The sequence below is a fragment of the Corvus kubaryi genome, unplaced genomic scaffold (assembly GCF_017639235.1).
Source record: "Corvus kubaryi isolate FWS band 111438036 unplaced genomic scaffold, C.kubaryi_AGA036_p1.0 78, whole genome shotgun sequence".
NCBI lineage: Eukaryota > Metazoa > Chordata > Aves > Passeriformes > Corvidae > Corvus > Corvus kubaryi.
Genome location: NW_024582065.1, coordinates 586,278 through 611,986, shown reverse-complemented (window position 1 = coordinate 611,986; position 25,709 = coordinate 586,278). Strand labels below are relative to the sequence as shown.

At 47.3% G+C, this 25,709-nt stretch overlaps 1 protein-coding gene across 6 annotated transcripts in view; it reads left to right on the top strand.

Moving 5' to 3' along the window:
- EXD3 (exonuclease 3'-5' domain containing 3) overlaps positions 1–25,709 on the top strand; it is a 213,660-nt gene that overhangs the window by 13,954 nt on the left and 173,997 nt on the right. The window lies entirely within an intron of this gene.

Here is a 25,709-nt window from a genome sequence, read left to right as displayed (position 1 = left end):
CATCCTGGGGCAGTTTGCAAATGCAGAACATCTAGGCCTGAACACAGGAGTGGGACAAAAGATAAGCTGTTGTTTCCCATTTCTCCTTAATTCCCTAACCAGAAGTATGGACATCAAGTGGAAGTTCAGGAAAAAGAAAAGGAAACACTGCTTTGCCTGCTGAGTACAATGTGGCAGCTGGTGCAACAAGACTCTGGTACCGATAGTTTGCAGGGAAGTGGTTGGATCCATTCTTGGAAGAAAGGTCAACAAGTCTGTGTTGTACCAGTACAGAAGCCCTGGCATGTGGAAATCTTAAACTACAGGCTGCTGTAGAGTCAGGGGCGGTGTTGGGGACACAGCTGCCTGTTCTGAGACATGGCACTGGCCAGGTGAAGGTGTGATCTGACTTGGGAAGGCTCCTCTTCAGTGCCTTATTCTCCTGAACTCTATTTTACTGGTTTTGTCCTTGCCTGTTTCAAGCTACTCCCTCCTCTCTCAGATGCTCCTCTTAAAAAAAAAAAAAAAAAAAAGTTTGTTTTTTATGAAAACACACTTTTCTGTCTTTTTTTTTCATGTAGTACATTGAGTCGTCATCTGTGTAACTTCAGTTTATTGTGTTTGTCTACAGACTGCTTGGACAGAAAATAGAGCTGCTGCTTAAGCATTTCCATGTGTTCAGACGTATTGTTCAGCTATATCCTTCACCTAATGTAACTTGTAAAAATAAACATCTTTAAAGTGTTATTTTTATGTGTTGGTGAAGAGTTAATGGAACTAGAAAATGTTCCAGACCAATGTCTGTCCCCTCTGTGGATTTTGAGGAGGCCATGTCATGTTCTGCTAGTTTTTAAGCAACCTACAGCTTCTTATATAGGAATTTGAAGGGTGATTAGTTGATCCCTCCAGGAGACTTCGCTGAACACAATCCTCCAGACATTTGAACACAGTACAAGACTTGAACGTTCGCAAGTTTTCCATTTATGAGGGAGTTGTTTGTTAAAAGTGGGGAGAACAATCCAGCCCCTGCCAAGTACATGCTAGGCTTACACAGCCCTGCTGGCCTCAGACAAAATGTGTTGTCAATTTTGGTTTATTTAGGGCAGATTTGCAAAGCTGGTGTGTTGATACGACACGAGGGAGTGTGTGATAAGTCCCATCTGTGCAAGCTCTGTTTCCTATAGGCTGCCTTGCACAGATGGCCTGCTCGAGGATGGTTTTAATTTCACACTTGAAGCTGAAAAAGCCAAGTTTGAGGAGATGTGCTATATGTTGATTTAGTCACTGGTAAACCCGACATAGATAAAAGTGTTGGTGAAGGCGTAAGTGGCAGGAAGGAGTAGTCACCTCTGTCTCCTGGCTCAGCCCGTGTCCGCCCACCTTTTCCCTTGGAGCAGGTAAAACTCTACCTCATCTTTTGATTCTGTCTGGGGAATTGAACCATTTTATCACTGCAGGAAGAAGTTACTGGGAGTCCTGTCGTGGAGGATGTTTGCTCCTTGTCTTCCATGTGAAAACATGCTTAGATGGGAATGCAAATTGTGCTAGGTCTCATTTTGTCTCCTTTCTAGTTCCCAGCCTTTCCATCACTGGCAGAAGCGAACAAAATAGGAACAGTGGGGTGAAGTTAGAAGAGCCCAGTACTGAGGCAGACTCTGTGGCCTTTATGTACAAGAAGAAATCAGTTCTAGAATCCTGCAGAGTGTGGGAAGAACCTTGAGATGCCCCAGGAGCCTGTTGATCGTTCCTGGCTGAAGTTGGCCAACATCTCCTTGGTGTGTCTGTGCAAAGCTCCAAAAGCAGGATGGAGATAAGGCTTTGCTTTTCCCTTGTTGCTCTCTACAATGCCCTGACAGGAGCTTGTGGGTCAGTCTCTTCTCCCAGGTAACAAGTGACAGGACAAGTCTAGTCCTGCATCTTGGCATGCACTGCACAAGCAGGATGAAGGAGCTCTGTTCAGCAGTACCTTGTGACAGCAATAGCTGTGGCTGCAAGAGGAATTTAGGGCCCCCAAAGAAATTGAAGTTTGACCTTCTAGCTGTTCTTCACTGAGCAGTTGCAAATCAAGGTTTTTCTGAGGCTCTCAACTTGGCCTGATTTTCAGTGATTTTAATGAGAATGGCAAAGCCACATCCGGGTATGGAAAACATAGGTGTTTCAGAAATGGAGGAAATGCTTATGAAGGAATTTTCTCAAGTAATTCAGTCTGCAGTTTCCATCAAGGAAATATCTGCCAAGATAAAGTTTTGTAAAATTATGAGCAATTTCAGATCACAGGGGCATTACAGTCCTGCTGTTGGGGTTCTGCAAGCCTGGTTTATAATGACTTATGCCTTTTCTAGAATGGAAAATAGCTTGGAATCAACTAGTTGTGTGCCTAGCCAATATTCACATGTTTCAGTGTTGGCTTGCTGCTGCTGTGCTGTGTGTGGTGTGGTGTTTCATGGGATTCTTTAGTCTCTTTGGGGTCCTGTTTTAAATGCCACCCCTCCCCTTGGTGTTCCAGTCCAGGAGAACTGCAGTGCTTACGGGTCTGTGAGTGATGCCCTGAGTCCTGCATCTCTTCCCATTGCCTGGAGTGAGACCAGGCACTGCATTTTTGGATTAGGGGAGTGAGAAGTTCTCGGGAGGGAGTGAAGGTTGACATCTGCTGTGGGTTTGTGCCCCGCAGGGCTGCTCAGCCCAGGATCTGTACAGCCAGAGGGGACAAGTGTCTAAGGCATGAGTCTAAAAGGGCATGAGTTTTATCCAAAAATGAAGGATCTCCTAGAAGCGTGCGTCCCTTGAAAACAGGGCTAACTGGAGGAGATGTCTTAAACGAAGTAGAGGAGACAACAAGGCAACGTACTCTGCCAAAAAAGGACCTTGCTAAAACCAAATCAATGAATTCAAATGTTGCCATTTAGTAAACAATGGGAAATGGCTTTCAGAGCAAAGTCCTTGAGAGTGCTTTCCCCATTTCCTGTCTCTTCTGGTGTTGGTTCCCATTCCCTGTATTGTTGTTACAGCACTCGTCAAGGAGCTGCTGAGGTTTAACCATGGAAAAGCCAAACTCTGCCATACATGGAAAGAGTTTTGCCAGAACCCCCGAGGCAGAGTGGATGCAAAGCAAATCCGCTTCATTTTTCCTTCCAGCTCCCATCTGTACTCGCACCAAACCCCACGGGGATGTGGTTGGATAGCCCTGCCCAGCAGGAGACAGGCAGGACCCTGGTGACTCTGCTGCCCTGAGGATGGGGTGGGAGACTGTGGAACTCAACAGGAGGCTGTACTGAGGTGGTTCCAGTCCGTTCCAGCTGACAAATTGTGTGTTATCTCCTAGCCAGCATTTTGCTGAAATGGCTCAGTAGATGCATGTCCTGGATCTGTTTCAGTGAGCCCAGGGTGGGTTTTGAGGCAGAGAGGACACCCTGCCCTGGTCACCAATGCCTGTGTCAGTGTGACTTTCAAGAACTGGACCTGCCTGTGTTCTGGAAATGATGGCTGAAGTGCTCTGTGTTAGTGAACTGAGATCTGAAAGGAGATTTCTTGGGAGTTTTGGACCCATCCTTGCCAAATAATGGTATAAGCAGGTGTACACTAGTGCTCCTAAAGCTTCATTTATTCTTACTGGTCCTATTATTGCCAAAAAAAGGAGCTGGCAGGTACCCAAGTGCCATTGAACCATCTGTAGATGGAAACCCCATTTCATTCTCTGGAAGATGGATATCTTCTATTTCCTGTTAGCTCATCCAGATTCTGCACATTACCAGGAAATATTTATGTCATCTATAAGCATTCATAAAATGTAGCCTTGGATTATGGAGCATTCATGAATATTAAAAAAATATAGAGGAATATGAAGAATAAAAGAATGAGAGCAGTATAGAGGTCCTCTTTCATTGATCTGTGACTGGCAGAAGTGTTGCTTGTCTTCCCCAGTGCATCCATCCTGCTTTCTGGAGCTCTAACAGTGCAGCAACATCAAAGCTGCTCAGTCACTCCATTACTTCATTTAATGATTGAGATATGGAGTAAATGCAGGATATAGTGCATTTTTCAAATATCGACTTATACTGAACAGAGCAACAGGAATGGAAAACACAATTAATGCAGGATATCAGGTAGGTTTGAGCCTGACCTAATAGTGCCCCCAAACCTGTGTTTCTTTCGAGTATTTCTGAACTTCAGGCTTTAAAAGTAAATTTTTGCAGATTGATGTGAGGGGCTTTGCTGGGGCCTTAAGGAGCAGATTGGAATCAGTGGGACATGGAAACTGTATGAAGGGTTTGTGTGACTTTCCTTCTTTGCTCGGTGACAGTTGCACAGTCAGTTCTGGTTTATAGAGCCCAGATGAAATGGAGACCAGGATCTTTTCCTACTGAACTCGTTGTTGCTGAAGATTTAGCCCCCTCTTGGAATTAGGCCTGTCTGTAATTTCTGGAAGTGTTCCTACCCTACTGCTCGGTGTGGCCAACTGCAGGACATGGATGTTCCCAACGCTGCCAACCTGCCAAATTCCCTGGAGAGCCCTTGACCAAAGAGCTGTGGGAGGTTAAAAGGATATGGCTCCCTGAAGTCCTTTCCAGGCACATGCTCTCATTGTTCTTGTAATTGGAAAGGATTTAAATGACAATCCATGCTGGTGGCAGACTCAAAGCTCTTCTATTCATTTGATATTTATTAACTCCTCAAGAAACAGCAGCAGTAAATGTAGAGGAAGGTACACATTAAGTTTCTCCAAGGCTGAGGGCTTATCTTCCATCATTTTGGGCAACAGATTAAAATAATGAGAAAAGGCATGGAGGGCTTCAGCAGATTTATTTAACTAAAACCTTACTCTTTTCTGCCTTTGAGCAGATGACCTAGAGAAGTTTATTGGTAGTGGCTACAATTAGTGCCTGGTGATTCTGCTATCTTAATGATCACAGGATTTATCCCATTGTCCCAGTAACTACTGCTGAAATTCATGGAAAGGAGAGCAAGATCTGAACTCTCTTACAGCCTCCACCAGAGCTCAGCATTCATCTCTCCAAATCCTTCAGAGGTACCAGTAAATGTGGTGAGCCATGTGCCTGGGATACTTGAAATCTATGTGCTTCCCAAAGCTTTCCAGAACCATCCATATTCAGATTCTGCTTAATCACAGAAATGGATTAATCTGGTGTGCTTGTGTCTGTTCTTTTTCTGGAAACATAAGAACAAAAGAAATTGCTGGAGTTTTTCATCTGATGTAACAGCCAAAAAAAAAAAAAAAATAAAGGAACTTCCCCAGAGCCTTGCATTCATGAAATCTGATCTTTCAACGTTCCTGAAATATCTGCTGATCAAAACTTTGTTCCTTTGAAAAATGGCTCAAATGTCCTTTCTCAACATTCAGTTCTGTATTTTGTCTCTTTGTTCTCAGATGCTTTTCAGCTCTTCTGGCATTTCAGTGGGATGGGGCTGGGTTTGATGTTTAGGCTCCCATCTGCTGTATAGAGTTGGTTATTAGAGAAATAAGGAACAGGAGATGGGAGGGATTGTGACCAATCTCTTCTAATACCAGAGTTGTGAAGCTTCAAATTCCTTCCTGCAGGAGGGGAAGGGTTTTTAATGGGCCAATGTGCGTTTACAGAGGGCTCATCCCTGGATTAAACTCTTTATCCCTTTGGTAAGTGCCTGTTTATTTGGATGTTGTGGCCAACCCCATTAGTCAACCAGTGAAAGGGAAGCTCTGGCCTTTGGTTTCTGCCACAGCTGCATCTGCAATGGCTGCTGTGATTTGGATGCCATGGTGCTTCACAGAGGCCTGATTGGATCCTGATCAGTGCCGAAATGGATTCTGTGCTTGTTACAGTGGTGGGAACCCTCCACAAGGAAAAGTTGCTGGCGTGTCTGCTGTGCTCCAGTGAACTGGAGTGAACTGGAAAGGGTGAGACAAACACAGAAAAGCAGTTTGGCCAGCCAGCCATTTTCCATGTTTCCATTGCTGCCATCTCTCCTTGGAAAAGAGTCGCTTCTCCCACATATGTGTCTTTAAATATTATGTTCCTCTGGCTTTTTTTTTTTAATCAACTTCAGACCTCTTGTTTTCCCCAAAAGCTTTATTCTGTGTCTCAGTTTTCCTCTCCTCAGTATCCCTGGTGAATTCTGCCTTAGAAAATCTGTGGACATAAACTGACCCATCATTAATATGAAAATAAAATAACAATGACAAGACCCTCCCAGATCCCTTTCAGTCTTTGGTGTGGTCTGTCTTAAGACCATACCCATGCTAGTGAGGGACCTGGGGCTCATATGGGGCAGTACTTAATGGTAACACCACAAATCCAGTGGTGAGGTCATGGTCTTCTCTTCACAGAAATCGGATCTGGAAATTGTCTTGCTAACACGTTTAATCCATTTCCTTGCCATTGTCTGATTCTTTCCTGCAGTACATTTGTTGGTGGTGTGCCCAGTCTCTCATAAAATACCCACGCAAAAGCGCTTCCACTGTTTCCCTGAGGACTAATTCCTTATATTGATTCTCACTCTTTCAGAATTTTTTTCCCAGAGACTCAGCCTACCTTTTGCTCTTGCTTCATTTCCTTGCTGCCCTGCCTGCCTGCTGGTGTGGTCTTTGGTATTGCCTGTAAAGTTCAGGCTGCACCCTTCACGTCAGGTCTCCCCTGTGCTCAGGTTCTGCCTCCACCTGTCTCCTGATCCTGGAACAGTCTGAGCTTCATCCCAAGGGGCAGCTGCGATCTCTGCCCTCTGTGACAGGGACAGGACTCAGGGAATGGCTGGAGCTGGGCCAGGGAGGGTCAGGCTGAGATCAGGGAAAGGCTCTTCCCCCAGAGGGTGCTGGGCACTGCCCAGGCTCCCCAGGGAATGGGCACGGCCCTGAGGCTGCCAGAGCTCCAGGAGCGTTTGGACAAGTGAAAGTAAGATATGTAGAGCAGTACCATTCTGAGCTGGCGTTTGGGTACCTATTCCAAGAGTCACATGGAAATTGTGAGAGTTGGTGAGAATAAATGGTATCACAGAACCATCACAGACCTTAATGACCATCTTGTTCCAACCCCCTGCCATAGGCAGGGACACTTTCCACTAGGTATGATTTAGAGTTAACTTCTGGTGAAGTTGTGTTATCAGATTTCGATCCCATTATAGTTTTCTGTAATCCTCCTAAGCATAGGTTTGTAAGCATTTTTGCACAGGTCTCAGTTTCTACTCACTGTGCACAGTGATAATCTAATACTGGGATTTTGGAAAGACATTACTTGTGAGATGCTTCTGAAGTCTGGAAGTAGTTTTTAAGAATGATCTTGGGGCAGAGTCTTTACAGAAATAAAAGGCAGTCACATGCAGTATTCCTAGAGGCTGGAAAAATGTGTTGCTGCAGTTTTTAGTAACAGTCTGTGAGCGAGATCCAGAAAAGTCCGTTCTTGGCTGAGACATTCATGTTAACGGAAGGGTTTTCAAAGAACGCTCTGGGAAGTCATTTCAGGATACATAAAAGTTGTAGCCTGGAAGGGGGCTTACATGTGTGTGGTTTTAGCAGGGGCAAAAATCCTGGCTCCTCGGAGCTCCTGCAGAAGGGAACATGATGTTCTCTTTAGAAGAAGGGCACTGAAAGCACAGCTGCTCCCCAGCACCGCAGAGCTCAGAGCATGCTGTGCAGCTGCAAATAGATGTGATGGGGAAGTTGTTGTTGGGTTTTGGTTGGGGTTTTTCTTTAATTAAAGCTGTGGTCTAAACTTGTTCACATCAGTGTTTGCAGTCTTGCAGTGCCAGCCAGTGTATGCAGCGTAAAAACTCCACAGGACCTGCAGACCAGCTGAACACCTTTGCTTTTGCAGCCTCCTTTCCTTTGGAGAAAGGGGGTTTAGCCTAAAGCTCCTCCTCCTCTTCCCCTGGGTATGGATGCACAGGCAGCCCTGGTGATAATCAGCCAGGGGTGAGATTTGGTTCTGGCAGAATGGGTTCCTGCCCGTTTCCACGGGTGGCCCAAGAGCAGCTGTTCCTGACAGCATTCTGCTCCTTTGGAGTTGTTCTTCCTCCCTTGCATGCATGTCCCTCCCAAATCAGGACTCTCTGTGACATATACAGGATTCTATTAACTAATAAAATAGGATTCATTACTTAGGGTGATCTCTTGGAAGCATGTTTGCTGCTGGCTTGCAGATTCTGGTTTTCTTTCTTTGTTTTCTGTTTTCTTTAATTTTACCAGTGAAAGACTTTCTCTCTTGAGCTGTCAAATATCAGTGTAAAGGTTTTGAGATCTGATTTAGGTTAAGTCTCTGTTGAAAATGGAGCTGATTCTGCCTCGAGGTGAGAGAGGAAGATTAGATGAGCTTGTAAGAGCCCTTCTAGCTCTGCTTTTCTCTGATTCTCTAATACGTCTTCATGCCACTTGTTATTGACATCACAAGTGCAACTGCCTGAGAACGTGCCACCATAGCAGCATTGCCAGGCAAATTCAGTGACATACTGTATACTCAGTACAAGCTTGTTCCCAAGAGTCTTCCAACCTTTTCCACCATGAAAATAAAAATAAAGAAGATCAAGGAATTATATCTGTATTTCATTTTCAGTTTGGTCAAATTCACCAGAATTTGAGAGTGTAAAGGATGTGGAAAGAAGGTTTTTGTCCACCCAGCCATCTGGAGGAGAATATTGAAGGTCCCTGGAGAGGCTGTGTTGTGCAATAGCCAAAGCTCATGCCTTACCTTCAGGAGCTGGGGATAGGAAACATGTGGAGGGTGAAGGCAGGATGTAAACAGTAAAGCATGAAAGAAACACTAAAGCTGGCCTGGGTACAGCCTCATGTTGTGAGTGTGAGATCAGGCAGGGAGGATTGCGTTACTCAAACAGGAAACTGGAGGGACGTTTCTCCAGTGTCCATCTGTTCATTATCAGCTATTTGTTAGGCTGGGCTGATAACGAGGAGACGTTTGTCCTCTGGCTGTAGCATTGTCGTTTCTGGGACAGTCAGTCAGAACCACAAACTCACTCTCCTGTCTGGTCCCATAGGACCACATCTGAATCTCTGGTTTGGTCTGGTGAAGCCTGGAAGAAGCAACCAGCCCTTCAGCCCCAAGAAAGGGAAATCTTTATCCACCCTTTGTGCTGATCAGAGCCAGATGTGTCATGAGGAGGACAACAAAGTCAGCAGTAACAGATGCCCAAATGATGAAGCTGTGACTGTCACGTGTGCTATGCAGAGAAACAGGAGCTTCTGAAAGATCTTTTAGTGAGGGTCTCTTAATTATAATAGCTTGGATAGAATTGAATAGAAACTCATAAGGGCAGAAACAGAATTGTTAGGGTTTTGCCCCAAAAAAATCATCATTCAGCAGGAAGAATATTCTTGTTGCTGTGCCTGAGGTCTGGGGTTCCTGTGCAGGGGTGATAAGGGAGGCACCTGCAGCTCAGGCGTGCAGCGTGTGTTGTATTTGAAACAAGAAGAGCAGGGAAGCAGAGATGATTGTATTTGTATTTCAGAATCACCCCTGAGAGTAACTGCCCTCACCTGCCCTGTCTGCAGCGTTTCATCTCACAGCTGATGTGCGGGAGGCAAATACTGGCTGTCTAATTTTCAGGACACTTCCATTAAAGGTTTTAAGCCAGGGGTGTTTCACAAATGGGAATTCTTTTCATACAGCTGGATGAAAATTTCTCACAAGTTTTCCCTGAAGCCACTTGAAGTCCCCTTCTCCAAAGTGGGAAATTAGTCCTGTTAGTAGGGGAGTCACTTCAGTTTAATTGGTGAGCTGATGGGAGAGGGGTAGAAAATGCCCAGTGCCATGTTAGAAGTTTTCTGTGTCCTGTAGTCAGGCATTAAACACTCCAAACAGTCTTGTTTTATCAGGTAGTTGCTGTTGTTTCTGGCAAAATGCAGCTGATGAAATGCACAGCTTGGCTCCCCGTGCAAACGGAGCCCTTCTGAGGAAGCGGGGACTCCTCACCATGAGTAACTGATTAGTACCGGATTGCGAGAACTCGTAAAACCATTTGGAGTTGGTTGGAGAAGTAAGAAATAAAATAAAAATCTAGAATGAATTGCAGATGTGTTGTAGATTTTAAACTGGGAATCCTGAAACTACTTGCCTAAGCTGAACCACATTAAGGGCTTGAGAAATACCAGGTCCATGGGAATCCTGTGCTGTTGGCATGGTGTCCACAAGCCTCTGTTTTTCAGGCTAGACACCACATTTTCAGCTAGAGACTGTTTGGGTTCCAAGCAGATTTTTTAAATTTTGTTTTAAGCTAAATAAAAAAAAAAAATGCAGACAGCAGCCAGGAGAATAATATTTGGCTTTTGTTTCTATACCAGCTGGTTTTGTTCTCGGAAACTGATTTTAGCTCCTGGTGTGTTTCTGCAATTTGTAGCTCATGACTTGCAGGAGCAGATGATTCACTGCCAAGTGTGCCCTGTGCACAGAGCCGTGAGAGCAAGGGCAGGCAGAGCATGTCATTAATTCCTAGAAAGAGGGAGATTTTGGGTGAAGGTCACTGGACAGGATCTTGTGACAGTGGAGTTGGCTGTTTCCAAGAAATCTTGCTTTGTAAGAGATCTTAAAGTTTTACCTTTAATGGAGCTGATTGCAACAATTCCCACAGAGCAAAGGCTGGGAAAGGTCTGTACATGGAGCTCTTAGGAGGAGTTTGATGGAGAGCTGGCTGGACCAAGGAGGAAAGGCTGACAGAATTTGGATTAGGTCTGGAGAAGAGAAGGCTCCATGGAGACCTTAGAGTCTCTTCCAGTGCCTAAAGGGTTTTCCAGAGAGCTGGAGAGGGACTTGGGACAAGGGATGGAGGGACAGGATAAAGGGAATGGCTTCCCACTGACAGGGTTTAGATGGGATATTGGGCAGGAATTGTTCCCTGGGAGGGTGGGCAGGCCCTGGCACAGGGTGCCCAGAGCAGCTGGGGCTGCCCCTGGATCCCTGGCAGTGCCCAAGGCCAGGCTGGACATTGGGGCTTGGAGCAGCCTGGGACAGTGGAAGGTGTCCCTGCCCATGGCAGGGGTGGCACTGGATGGGCTTTAAGGTCCCTCCCAACCAAAAGCAGTCGGGGACTCTGTGATTCCCACGTTCGTCTCCTCTCTCTGGTTTGGGAGGCTGCAGAGCTCCGGAGCCCAGCCCTGTCCCGGGGGGCTCCGGCCGCCCCTCCGTCCCCTCTCGCGGGCCGAGCTCCCGCTCCTCGCAGCGTAAACCCAAAACTTGGTGCATTTTTTTGGAGATGCTTCTTATCTCAGCCACTGTTTCACCTTTCCTGCTTGTTCCCTTAACAAGCGCTGCTGCTCCAGCCCCGCGGTTACCGCCCCGTCCTCCCCGCGCCGGGCCCGCAGCATCCCCGGGGAACAGTGCCGGTATCTCCCGCTCGCCGCCGGTGGCGGCAATGTTATTCTTCATTTGTCTGCTCTAAGAATAAGAAAAGGCTGTTGGGATCTGTACTGCCGTGAATGCCGGCCTTGTCAGCCCGAGTCCTTTAGGAATCCAGTTAGTTTCCAGTTTCTGTCTTTGATCTCAGCCCGGGGTTCTCTCCGGAGCTGTGGTTTGTGCGAGCTGTGCTGCTCCGTCATGTGCTGCATTTCAGGCACAGTGAGAGTGCTCATGTGCTTGGGCTTGTTCGCAGATGTGCTGCTGTGCCAGGGCTGGGCTGTGAATGAGGAGCCAGGGATTGTGGCTTAATTCTAGCAAGGCATCGAGCTGGGCTTTCATGCTGAAGAATTGTGTTTTAGGGATGCTACTTTTTCTGCACAATAATTTACGGTGCGGCACGATAAAAACAGTATTTGGATTTCTAATGCAAGGAGCCCAAACTGAGGAAATGCCAGAGCTGAGGATGCCTGCACACCACCAACCTACCACAATGTGGGTGTGAGTGATGACAGGCTTTAATTACATGACCATGTACCAACCTTTCTCCCCCAAGAACTGTTGCTTTTCCCAGTGTTGAAGATGGATGTGATCTGGAGTGGGGAGTTAAGAAAGCTCTTGTCTGTCACAGCTGTGCCTCACTGGTCACCCCAGCCAGGGGGTGCAGAGGGCATGGAGCAGTGTATTCCAGGAGAAAAGGGAATTCTGCATTCTACAAAAACCTGACTTCTGTTCTGAATTCCTCCATAGACGTCTCAGACAGAGGCAGCTGTCTGGAAGCTGAGCACACTCAGAGCAATTTTCAGAATTTCAATTAAATTGTCCCTGAAAGGAAAAAACGAAGGAAGTTGTGGAACAGAGAAGAGTAAAGGGTAGTGTCAGGGAGTGGGACTGGTGAAGGAGAGCTGTGATGAGGCGATCCTCTTTAGGAAGGAAAGAGCCAGATAAGTAGTTTATAGCCTGTAGAACAACCTCAGTGAATAGAGGGGGAGGTTTAAACGACACAAAATCCCTCCTTCAGCTCCATTACCTAAAATATGCTGCTCTGCCTAAAATCTTTCATAATTTTTCCCACCAACCTGGTTGGGGTAGTTTAGTAAGAGCTACTCAATGACAAACATAGAGCAACACAGCTGTACCAGTATCCCTCGGGTGTATATTAAGCTGAGTGCTTTAAAAAATGAGAAACAACTCCCTGATCCCGAGAGCTGAAGGTGTGCATGTGCCTCATGGCAGTGGAAATGCCTTGTCTCCCTCGGTGTTTCAGTTTGCCATCTAAAACCAGAGCTAACACTGCCTGGTACATGCCCATCCCATGGCCTCCAGTCTCAGTCTGGTGTGTTTTGGGGCATCTCCCTCTGTTTGAAGGTGGCAGCACTTGTGAAGAAGGTTTCAATTTAGAAATTCAGGTGTAATTCTGCAGAATTGTCCTTGTTCTTCATCGGATTTAATTCCTCACTGAGAACTCCAAATGAACATATTGGTTCTATTTTCAAGAAAGATTATCCTGCTTTATTTTCTTTCTTTTTTTTTTTTTTTAATCCCAGTGGTATTCCCAACACCACTCCCATTCCTGTATCTTCAAGGCAGGAACACTGAGAGCTGAGCAGGGCAATACAGGGGGGCACTGCTGGTGGGATGAGCCATGAGCCAGCTCTGAGCTATGGATGTGTTCCTTCCCTTAGCATGTTACATCTTCAGCAAGACTCTTCTATTCCGTCCTCCTTTTCCCACAAAACCCTTTTGCTCCACAGTCAATCCCACAGCACCAAAAGTGGGGAGACATTTCTTTTGGTGATGAACAGCAGCTTGTTGTAATCTTTTAAGTTCAAATCCTCTTCTGTCCAGAACATGTTCTTGCTGAGGTTTGGGCAGTTTGGAAAAAAAAAATGATGAGCAATTTACTTTTAATTTTTGTCTTACTAAGCCTGATTATTGTTTTAATTATCCATTGTTATTGTTTGTGACCTTCCACTAGAATTGTTCAGTATGAGTTTAGAAAGATTCCTGCTTTTATGTGCAGAGGGTGTGACTGGGAGGAAATGTTTGTTCAGATGGGTGGAACCGCTTATCTTTCTTGTACTTACTTTGTGGGACATTCATCTTCAGTGAATGCTGCAGGATCACTTACTGAGCTGTTTATCGTCTCCAGAAAGAAAATGGTATTTAAGATGTAGCAGATGGAACTGTCTGTTCCCCTAAAGCCCCCAGGGGATGCTGGTTACTGGGGTGAAGTGCTTGAACACACAGATGCTTTAGTACCCAACTTGTAGCATTTAGGACAAGAAGGAATCATAGAACCATGGAATGGTTTGGGTTGGAAGGGACTTTAAAGATCGTCTCTTCCACCCCCTGTCATGGGCAGGGACACCTCCCACTGTCCCAGGCTGCTCCAAGCCCCAATGTCCAGTCTGGCCTTGGGCACTGCCAGGGATCCAGGGGCAGCCCCAGCTGCTCTGGGCACCCTGTGCCAGGGCCTGCCCACCCTCCCAGGGAACAATTCCTTCCCAATATCCCATCCAGCCCCGCCCTCTGGCACTGGGAAGCCATTCCCTGTGTCCTGTCCTTCTGTGTCCTTGCCCCAGTCCCTCTGCAGCTCTCCTGGAGCCCCTTTAGGCCCTGCAAGGAGCTCTGAGCTCTCCCTGGAGCCTTCTCCTCTCCAGGTGAGCACCCGCAGCTCTCCCAGCCTGGCTCCTTAGGAGAGACCAGAAGAAACTGGAGGGGAGGGACTGGGCAAGCCTCAACTCCAGAGAAGCTTCTCTCTGGAATCAAAATCTTTTACATTTGGGTTGTGCAATATAGCCATGAGGCAGGAACTGAATGTGCTTTCATGAATGAAGTATTAAAATTGTCACTCCCTAATTTGTAGTTGGTGCATTTCTGGTTTGTGCCTGGAGGAGTCAGGGGTTGATGGGATGATGGAAAGCCAGCACTGCCAATTTGGAGTCCCTGCTTCAGAAACTGGTGGGCCAGAAACTGCCTTGTCCATGATGAACGGGCAGTTCAAATGTTCCATGTTCCAGACCTCATTTCCCAATTTAAATGCATTTTTAAAAACTCTGGTTCAGTGTTTCATTTCTTATGGCCCTGTTGTATGGATGGTTGACTTTTAAAAACTTATTTATTAAAAATAATTATATTACTTGATATACAGATTAGGTGTTTATTATTTATTTAGAAGTCACCAGTTAAAAAAAAATCTATCTGAACAAAATAATGGAGATAAAGGCAGTAAAACTGCCAGCTGCAGAAACCACTGTGTCATTTCAGACCGGGCACATTTGGGAACAGGTTAATGTTTCAGCTTCTTAAACCATCACCTCCTGTTTTAATGAGTAGCATGCTTGTTGGAAATCAGCTGAACCTCCTGGGGGGAACCCAAATGAATAATGTCCCACTTTTCATTAGAATCTCATTAGTTTTGCAGTTATGAGGTATAAATCAAAAAACATAAGCGAAACCAGCAGTCCCCAAAACACAGGGGTGTTCAGATTCCTGCTAATGGATGTCTGGCTCCTTATACTTCATGTCAGCCTGTGACTGGAATTCAGCAGGGTACTGTGGGGCTTTTAGGCTCGGACTGGTTCGTGTCGGTAATTCCTACTCACACGGATGTGGAGAGGTGGGAATTCTGCTCCCAGTGCATTCCCGGGGGTTTGCATCTGCAGCCTCTTTGGGCACGTTTGACTTGGCCTGGGGAAGATGCAGTTTTAAAGAATTTCTGCCACGATTGTGAAAAACATCTTTTAAAAGGCTTAATTGAAACTTTTGTCTTGAATGTGTTTTGCAACACAGCGATTTTAATTTTAGTGAAATATGGACATTGTGAAACTACAGAGATCTGAAAATGGGCATGAAAAGAAAGGAAACTTTCAATGTGTTTCCATCACACAGTTTTTGCAAGCTTATGTTAAACCAGATCATCGCAAATGCTGAGCGTGAGGGTTCATGTAACTGGCTGAGGTGTCTGTTCCTTGCATTCCTTGCAGGTCTTCCCATGATATCTGGAAAATCTGGATTACTAGGCCTTCTTTTCCTGCTGTGTTTTTTAAGCCAGTTGGAAGCAGGAAGAACTCACCATCTTCACTGCAGACCCCCATTTATGGGATAGGTGATGAGTCCCTGGGCTGTTGTGGGATCTGTAGGAATAAGGGCCTGGCAATAACACCAAACATAAAGTAGATCAGTAGCAGCCTCATTTCCCAGCTCCCAGGAGTAGCTTCAGTGGTCTTGAGCAGAAAAAATTCTCCTGCTGTAAGAGAAAGATTGGGTTTATTTCCAAGGCTGAGTGTGGTGCAGTGTCTCCTTCTCACTTCTGCAGCCTTTTCCATTGCCTGGCATGGGCAAGAGCCCTTCTGAAATCACGGGCTGCACTCTCAAGCAGGTAAAGCACAGCCCCAGTCAGGGAACAGCAGTCCGAGGGATTGCTGCCTGTGCTGGGGTGAGGAGTGGTGCAGGTGAGAGCCTGTCCTTGGGCTGATCTGTCCCTGGCTGTCCTGGCTGTTGGTCCCAGTCTCTCCTCAGCCCCAGATGCTGTTTGCTGGGTGCTGTTGTTTACCCAGCACCAGCCCACGCGGGCGGCTCTCGCCTGCGGAGCCGTTCCGTAGCCAGACCTTCGGGACAGAGCTCCACGTTTGCTTTTTGTGGTTGTGTCTGCTTAACCACATGGCTTTTATGATAAATATAGGAGAGAATGTATAGAGCAGTTCCAAGGAAAGGAAAGTGTCTCTAGTTGAATCAACTCCTATGGAAAATCCATTCCCATTTTTAGTGTTACAACCAGAAGACAACCGGCCTGCACTCACGTAATACTCAGCATGTGTCACTGTAGAAAGTGGCACCTTTCATACAAACATACAGTCCCTGGGCCCAAACAGATTTAATAGCAGAGATTGGAGGGCACATGCAAGTCTGTTCAAAATCTGCTGTAATTCGACACGAACTTTGATTTCCTGCCAGCCTGCAAATGTAGGTCAGGAAAAACAGGTACTTGTTTCTACAACTGTCTGATGGCTGTGGTGGAACTCGCGGGAGTGTTCTGCTGGCTTTTCTTTTTTGAAAAAGATTTGCATTGATTTATAAATCTTTAAATTTAGAAAGGCAAACCGGTCATTCATATTTTCCAGAAGGGCTTCATTCTTTCCACAGTATATGTTTGGAAGTCTGAACTCTCTCTTACTTGGAGACCGGGGGAGAAGGAGAGGGAAGCGCCCGCCAGTTTGAAATGTTTTACATTTTTGAGAGCAGCACAGGCTGCAGTAACAAGCAATGTGAGCCCTTCCCTCCGGAGTGCCCTGGGATGCCGCGTGGCCTCATTAACTTGGCTGCTCCAGGAACAGATTGAAAGCTGCTATTTTCATGGATATTGTTTAAAACTTGGCTGCAGTGATGAGGTGGGGAGGGAGAAAACAAACAAGCGAGAGAGCAAGAAAAAGAGCCTTAAGGCTGATACTGCTGTTTTTTTGGTTACAGATATGGAAAATGTTGCAATTTTGCTAGGATAACATCATTTTGGCTTTGATATATTCCATTTGGGATGTTTGCTTTACACTTGCTGAGTTTAACTTGGATTGAGATGAGGAACTTGTTCAGATTTGAGCATGGCTCTGTGAAGTCTCTCTTGGTGGTAGGTTAAAAATAGAGCGGGTTTGCGTTATTTTTTTTCCCTGCTGTGGCCTAGATGAGGTGCAAAAAGAAAGACTTTGCATTGTACGTGCTGTCTCCCGGGTTTCATGCCCTCCTGAGCACGGGGCACACCACTGTTGTGTCTCCTCTGGAAGAGCTTTAAGCCAACTGGCAGCTTGTCCAAGGAGGGACTGAGGGAAGATGGGACACCTGGGCACGTCCGTGAGTTCCTCGGAAGGGTGTGCACACAGATGAGTTTATGACTCTGTTCTGTCTCTGTGGATCTGTGATGGGGTGGGGGTGTTTCAGTCTCCCTGTAGCCAGCAGTGGGGCTCAAGGTCACTGTTGAACCCTGTCTGAAGTGTTCTGATTTCTCCCCAAAGCTGGGCTGTGGGGGGGATGTTGCTCAGGAGAAGATCAGAGTTGTCCTTGTTCTAAGCCCTTTGTCCTCCCATTCTCTGCTGAAATGGCGCTGTCAGGCACTGCCTGGGGGTCAGTGGAGGTTTGGGGAATTTGGGAATTTGGACAGCCGAGGATGGATTTGACTCCTTTGTGGAGGACCTCAAGCTTTCTGTTAGAATCATCAAAAACCCTGAGCTGGAAGGGAACCCCAGGATCATCGAGTCCAACCCCTGGCCCTGCACACACACCCCAACAATCCCACCCTGGGCATCCCTGGCAGCGCTGTCCAAACGCTCCTGGAGCTCTGGCAGCCTCGGGGCTGTGACCACTTCACAGATTCGATGGGCACTGAAGGGTTTTCACATTTGGATATTGTTCAGCCTTTCCTTCCCACTGCCCCTTCCTCCTCCTCCTCCTCACACCTCACAGAAACACCACGTTTCCTCCTTGGACGAACAGCACACAGGAGTGAATGGCCTGAGATCAATGACACCGTGGTCACCAGTTCTGGTCGCTGGAGCTGTGTGTGGCCTTCGCCATCAGAGCACACTGCAGGGGAGTGACAGACTGTCCCAGCCTGTGTCCCCAGGGCTCAGGGAGCCTCACCTGGGCCTCCCCACCTGCTTTCTGCTTCACTCCTGGGAATCACAGCCCTGTGAAATCTGCACCTTGTAATAGTGATTCATTTCGGTTTCAGGTACTGCATTTTAATTCAAAATTTCAAGTACTGGGTATTCTGACTTTCTTACAGTAATCAGTAGAGACTGCTGGTGGTGTTAGCAGGAAGACAGACACTTTAATGAAGGAGGGCTGGGACACGTAATAGGTTTTGTCCTGGTTATCCCTGGGGTGACAGAGCTGCTGCTGACAGGGGTGAGCAGAGTGGGCTGCGGGGTAGACATCCCCCACCTCAGGAATACAGGGAGGGACAAACCTTTGGATTTTGCAACCTCCTGAAACACTGTTCTCATTTCACACGAGAAAATAGCTGCCCTCTGTAACTGCTGTTGGTCGTGACCCATCCACAGACGGGGTTGCTGTGAGCTGAGCACAGTATCTGGGGCTGGAGCCATCCCTGGGCATGGGACTTGCTGAGCTTCCAGCAGCTGAAGAACAGCTTTTGCTGCTGTAGCTGTGCAGATGTGAGAGCAAGCCTGGTGCCATCTGACCAAAGCTTTGGTGTTTGCAGACTCTTTCTTCCCCGGTCCAAGTCAAAGGAGGGCACTGGAAGTGCTTGGGGCTGAGCATCGTTTGCCGTTGTAGATCAATACAGTTCTAACTGTCAGTTCTGTCCAGGAATCACTTCTTCTCCCCCCCGATTGTTTGCCCAGCTCTGCTGCAGCCGGGGACTCTCCGATGGCACAGGATCAGATGGATTGTTGGAGCGTCTGAGGCGTTATTGTCCTGAGCTTGGCTTCTGATGCTGCGTGCGGCCGCGAGCGGGGGGAATGACAGATGAGCCGAGGCTTCCCGGCGGGCGGGCAGCGCATCCCCCAGCTGTTCGGAAGAATTGAGGGAGAGAAAAAGGAGAAAGGCAGATTATCCCATTATGTTTACAGGGCATCGGTCACACAAACAATGACTGTCCTCTTTGACAAGAGGATTGTTTAATTAGTTAAGGGTTTGATAAAGAGATGACTGAACATACAGTGCTCTGAAGGCATCTGCCTTTTAGTACAGCAGGCACGTCCTCCCTGCAAGCCCCGGGCTTCTCCTTTCTCCCGAGGAGCGCCGGAGGTCTCCAGAGCTCTGTTCCAAGTCTCAGAGCTGCTTACTTTGAGCATATTAAATTGAGTTTCTGTTATCTGAGAAGCAGAATTATAATTTAGCTGCCTGTGAACTAGTTCTGAGCATTCAGAAAGAGGGAGGCAGTGTGAGTTATACTTGGAAGCACATATTTTGTCATGGGTGTATTCTGGTATTACTAGTCCTCTTATCTGTTGTAGCTTTTCCCTTGCTCCTTTCTTCTTAATTTTTAATCTGTGACAAGCGTTGCCAGGTTAAATTCCACAGACTCTGAACTGAACCAGAAAGAGAATCTGTGTAAAGAGGTAATTAATTAAGCCTATGTCAGTATGAAGCAGTGGAATTCCAAGTGTGTGTTGCAGTGGCTGTAGGTACCGTGTTACACTGGCTTCACCTTCCTTCTGAATTTGACCGTAAAATCCAATTTGAAAGACAGAAGTAATGAGTAGAGAGTGGATTTAAGTAGTACATTGCAGTGTTGGTGTTAGCATTGATTCTAGTCTGTGTAACTCCTCAAAAGCAAGGAGTATACAGAATTTAAATCCATATTCAGTACTTCAGAAACTGTTCCAGCTCAGCCATGAAATATTTATGTTTAACATCCTGCTGAACTTGCAATGGTTTGCTTGGGTTTAAATTGGCATCTGCCTTTGTACCTTAATACTGACAAATAATTACACATAACGCATCTTGGGTAATAAGAAATAATGTTGTAGAAAATGCAATTTTTTAAATACAGGCTACCTAAAATGTTCTGTTGCTGTATCTTACTTTTAAGCCAACATTAGAAACCACTTACTGTTTGTATTTTTTTTTAAGGTTTAAGCCTCCTGTTGTTTTTTTTTCTTGGAGACTCTTCACGCTGTGTAGTGTTCTGTGGGCCCAGCAGAAATCCTGCTGCTCTGTCAGAGCGTGTGTCATCAGCTGTTTGACCACAGCCAGAGAGGGGATGGAGGAAGCGTTTTGAATTCACAGGGGGGTTGTGCATCAGGATTAACTGTCCAGCGTTGGGGACAAACTGTCGCTGTGGCTTCCAGTTATTGATCTGGCCGTGCAAGCTTCTTCTTTGTGTGCTGAGTGGGGAGGCTGTGCCGTGTGTCAGCACCCTGCCTGCTCCAGGCAGGGGCAGCAATGCCCTCGGCATCCCCAGCAGCAGGGACAGTGATGGAGCTGATGGAAGCCAAGGGCAGAATTCCTCCCTCTCAGACACCAGGATTTGTTCTCTTAGTGCTCTTAGTGCTCCTGTCTTAGAGGGCTGCAAGTGTGTCCCAACTCTCAATAAATAATCTGTATAAAATAAGCCTTTCTCCAGGTTAATTAAAATGTACAAACAGAGCTGCAGTCCGGAATTGCAGAGATGTTGTCAGGGCACAGACACTGCTCTTGGGGGCTCTTTCTGCTCATTCTTTACCCCTCAGTGTGGGGCCTTATGCCAAGTGCCTCAGGGGAGCTGAGCAGGGACTTTACAGCTGACCCCTGCCACTGGCAAATCTCATGGAAGTTTCTGGAGTCCCACGTTGGTGCCCCACTTGTTACCCGGAGAGGTTATGGGCTCCCCATGCCTGGAAGTGTCCAAGGCCAGGTTGGACGGGGCTTGGAGCAGCCTGGGACAGTGGAAGGTGGCAGGGGGTGGAACGAGATGAGCTTTTCAGCCCCTGCAGTTTCTGGTAGGCATCTGCAGACTCCGAGTGGGGAGTGAGGCAGGAGAGAACCACAGGGTGAGATCTCTCTCCAGTGGTTGCTTTGATCAAGTGAGGACTTGTGTCCTTGTGCTTTACAGCAGAGGTGCTCATGGCTTTGTGGCAGAGCAGTGCAGACACAAACTATCCTGATGCAGCTGACTTGCTGCACTGTGAACAAGCGAATTAGATTAGAGCATCCCAGGGCAGACGTAGCATTTCATGTCCAAATGCAAAGGGGAGGAATCCCAGTCTTTCCAGCGGTTGCCCACAGTTTTGCTGTTTCACTTTGAATTTGTTGCCAGTTGTTCAGATGCCAAATGATTTGGCAGACAAAAATCAGATATCCCTGCCCATGCCTGAAGGAGAATAATATGTTGGTTCTAACATTTGTATTATTTTATGGCTCGATTCATCACTACTTAAAGGTTTTTCAAAAGGTGGTTAAAACTATGCATAAACTGTAGCACTTTCCGAAAAATTAGAGCATGATTATTGCAACTGTAACTATGGCTAATAAATCATAGTGAGAAAACACATGCCTTTCAGGTTAATAATGTTGTTTATGGGTACAGAACAGTCCAAAAGCTGGGTAAGGCCGCCTTTTTCTCAACTTCTGAAGACAGTGGTGGAGACGCCTGTAGCTGCTGAGATCTCCTGATCTGAGCAGATGTTTCACAGTGACTGTGCATGTCGCTGCTCAAAACACTTGTGAAAATTAACCTGAGCCTTTGAACTGGGGAGCTCTGTTCCCCAGTCTGACCCAGGTGTTGGGGCTGAGGCAGGAGGAGGCTGCAGGGTAAAGCCTTTGCTTGTGCATCATAAGGAGAACCAAAGGGCGAGGAGGAGGCTGCTGGCCACCCATCTTCCAAACATGTGGAAAAACCTGGCTCCCTACCCAGGAGTTTCAGGAGTGGTTTCTCTGTGCTGGCCTTCCAGGAGTGCTGCCAGGAGAACGAAACTGCAGCTTCAAGACTCTCCTTATGTACAGTATCATCTTCTACAAACTTGATTACAACCCAACATCCCTTGTAAAAGCCATTTATGCCACCAGAGATGACCTTATTAATCCCACTGGTGGCTTAATCAATCACTGCATTCAGAGCCTGCTTCCCTACCTCTTTACCTCCTGAATAAGCTTGGAGAGGATCTCTAGATCTGGGCTTAGAAGGTCTCTAAGCTTATTCAGGATGTAAAGCATGAGGAACAACTACCCATGAAGTAGTTTTGAAACCAATTTATTATCAGGCATGGTGGAGATAATACTGACATGGCTTGGGAAGAGATAAAAAAATCAGTGCACAATGTGTGGTGAATAATGTGACTTGGCTTTGTCCTGACCTTGTGGGATGTGGCACTATTCCGGTACTCCAGCAGAATGTTGTTTCTCTTGCTGGAGGTGTGAGTGTGAGGAGGTGTGCGAGGAGAGTGTGGTGCAGTTACTGGCTTCATGCTTGACAAAGACTTAATTGAATTTGATAAGCAGCTTTAATTGACCTTGAGGTCATCTGGTGATGACAGTGAAATGAAACTTGTTCAGGAAGAACCAGGGGAAACAAGGACATTGCATGGATGTCAGTCCCTTGGGTGTCAGTCCCTCAGGTGCCAGCGGGTGGGATTGCCCAGGGTGCAGAGGGTGGGGAAACAAAGCCCCCAGTGCATTATAAGGCACGATCTTGTAACGAGAGCTACTGGTCAAGGTCTCAGACCGGCAATCAGTCATCCCTTAATTTATATTCCAAGTAGCACTCAGGATCTTCAGCCACAACAAAGCCATGTTCAGCCATCACCAGATGTTGCAGCTGATCTGGGCTGCAGCTCCTGCCTCTCCACCCTCCCTGTCCTCCAGCATTCCTCTCCTTGCTGCCATGAACAACGAGGATACTCCCTGCAGGACAGGGGAGGACTCACGGGCAATGATGTGGGCAAAAGTCAAACAGAAATGAAATAAGAGACAAAACTTACTAAAACAAGTAGCTGCTCGTTGTTGACACAGAGTATCAGATCTTGGGGAGCAAAAACTGTGAAGGAAATCTGAGTTAAACATGAAAAGAACCTGGAAATGAAAATGCCAATAGCTTGTGGAACTTCTGAATTCTGGCAAGGTTTCCAAGGCGTAATAGCAGTGTCTCTGGGAGAAGCAAAGGAGCTGCCCGTGCCCCTGAGGGTGGCCTGGGACCTGTGCAGGCTGCAGGGCCACTGGCTCCGCTCCGGCTGCTGAGGAACTCCCGGCCAGGGCGGAAGATGAGGAGCTGCAGACAGTGGGGATCTGAGGGATTTGCTAGTAACAGGGAAAACAGAGGAAATGGTGATTTGAGAGGAAATCCTTGGATTATTCTGCTTTGATTCATGGTTAGACATGGTCCGGAGTGAAAGTGATCGAGGAGAAAACCACGCAGTGGAGCTTCAGCTCCTGTGAGTGAATGGAAAGGGAGATCAGGGAGAGAAGCGGATCAGGATGGAAAAAATTTAGCAGATTTCTAAAATTACTCATTCATCCTATACAGGCTTTTTATTTCTACATCTACATCTGGAGGTATTCAAGCAAAACCCTGGGGAGAAGGAAAGCTTCAACACTATTGCAAATAAATAGAAAGAAGAAGGGGGAAAAAAAGGTACTTTGATCAAAGACAAACCTTCCTCCCTCCCTTCTGCTGTAAATGCCACAATTCATGAAATTCTCTCTGTTTCATCTGGGAATTTGCTGGAGTGTGTGTCAGTCAGGAGGTGATTGCATTTAGTGCACTTGGCCAACACAGCTGTACCCCCAAAACTGTGCAGTGGGGATGTGGCTGCAGAGTGTCTCTGGGTGCTCCCTGGGGACAACCCCCAAGGTGTGGGACTTGGCCAGAGGTGAGCTCAGCCCGGGTCCCTGTGTCACTGCTCTGCCCCTGCCCAGCAGCTGCACTCAGACATTCTGCCCTGCTGTGTGTTAGAGCTCCAGCCCAGAGCCCAGTGGTTTTGTACAAATCCTTTCACCCCCTGTTCTCATTTATGTGTCAGAACTGCGAGCCGAGGCCTTGGGCGGGCGGGCACGCACCCAGCCAGCTGTGCTGTCCTGGCAGGGCAAGGTAGGACAAACATCTGGCAACAGCAGGGGCTGCAGCTGCCGTGGCCACAGCTGCCAGAGCCTGTCCAGCCAAGCCTTTTAGAAGTGTCAGACTCTGGAGGATGCTTCATGCTTTAAAAAAAAAGTGAATATTTAATGAGAGATAATAAAGCTTCCTCAGTGATCCAGGAGGAGACGTTCAAACACTCCATCAGAGAGCACTGGACAGATGTTGGTAATACTGGCTTAACACTACTGCCTAACTTGGAATTCAAGTGCTGGGGAGCAGTCAAAGTGCCTGAAGGACTCACACTGACGCAGCCCTGGCTCTGTTTGGGGAAGTGCTGAAGTCCTGTATTGAGTCCCCAGCGGTGTTGTGCTCACAAAGCTGTTCTAGGACGGGAAAAAAGCAAGCCAAGTAAGCTCTTCTGATGTGAGAGAGCTCAAGAGAGACTGAGTTGTCAGCATTCAAAGTAACTGCTGGATCTCCTTGTAAGAAGGATTTACGTGTCACTATTACAATCACCCTGATTATTTAGTCCCGTGACACTTTAAAGTTTTTCAAATTTTTCTATATTATAGTGGTTTTCAGTAGTGGCCAAAAATTGGAATGAAATTTATGAAGTGTCTTCAACTGACCTGTTTTTCTGTTTGCTGAGAATTTTTGTTACACTTTGATTCTGGTGGAAATCCTGCATTGCCTATTTCCAAAGTTGTTCCTTGTTTTTTTGGCTTTGTGTTTTAAGGTGCTGGTTTGGAAGTGAAATGATCCTTTGAGATTCTTTCTCCTGAAGTGCAAACCCTTTGGTAGGTTAAGTACAGCCTGCATGGGTTTAAAATAGCTCTGGAAAGTGCCAGCGTAGGTGTCTGTTCTGCCCATGAGCTCTCCGTGCCTTACCCAGGGTGTGCTGTCACGTCCCCCCAGCCTTCCCTTCACACCAGTAGAGAAGAAGCAAGAATCAGAAAAATGCAGACAATAACAAGGCTGAAAATCAACCTCTGAAGTTAACACAGCCCAGACTATCAGGTTGCTGTTTCACCATTGCCTTTACACGGAGTTTTCTGTTCTTGGTGTTCATTATTCCCCGGGAACCTTCCCGTGCAGCACAGCAGGGTCAGGACGCTGTGCCTTGGGTCAGCAGGTTGGGTGTCACTGGTCGCAGTCAGCACCTTGGGGTGTCTGTGTGACACACGGGGGGTTGGACATGTTGGACATGTGACCAAGGTGTGTGTGGTCACCTCCCTGCCCTTCCTCGGTGGCAGGTTGGCCTTGTGGAGGGGGTGGCACAGAGCCCCCCTGCCAGGCACGGCTCCTGTGTGACACGGGTGGCGTGGAGAGTGTTGAGGGAATCTTGCATCAGAAGGATGAGACTTCCAGGGATGATTCCCTCAGGTGGCTGAGGGGTCCCCTCCCTGCTACAATCCTTTCAGAAATAAGGGAGAGGATGGATACTGCCTGTGGGGAGCTGGGTAGTGCTGGGAGGTGGAAAGGACGATAAATCCCAGGGGTTTTAGGTAACCCGGGGGGTTTCGGGGACCCCGGAGACAGGAGAGTAGGGCACGTCTCTGTGCGGGCTGTGCGCGGTTCCGGGGCAAACGCAGGGGCGGAAGGGCCGGCTGTGATCAGTGTGATTTACAGAAATACCTGAGCTAACACACAGAAGACGTGTTCAGCTCCGGGCTGCTCCTGCAGCAAAGGGAGCCCGGCCCCGCGCGGGTTCGTCAGCAGAGGGTGCCAGAGCCTCGCGGCTGCTCCGCGCACCGGGGAACGGCACCGGGGAACGGCACCGGGGAGCGCACCTGGGAGCGCACCGGGGAACGGCACCGGGGAACGGCACCGGGGAGCGGCACCGGGGAACGGCACCGGGGAACGGCACCGGGGAGCGCACCTGGGAGCGCACC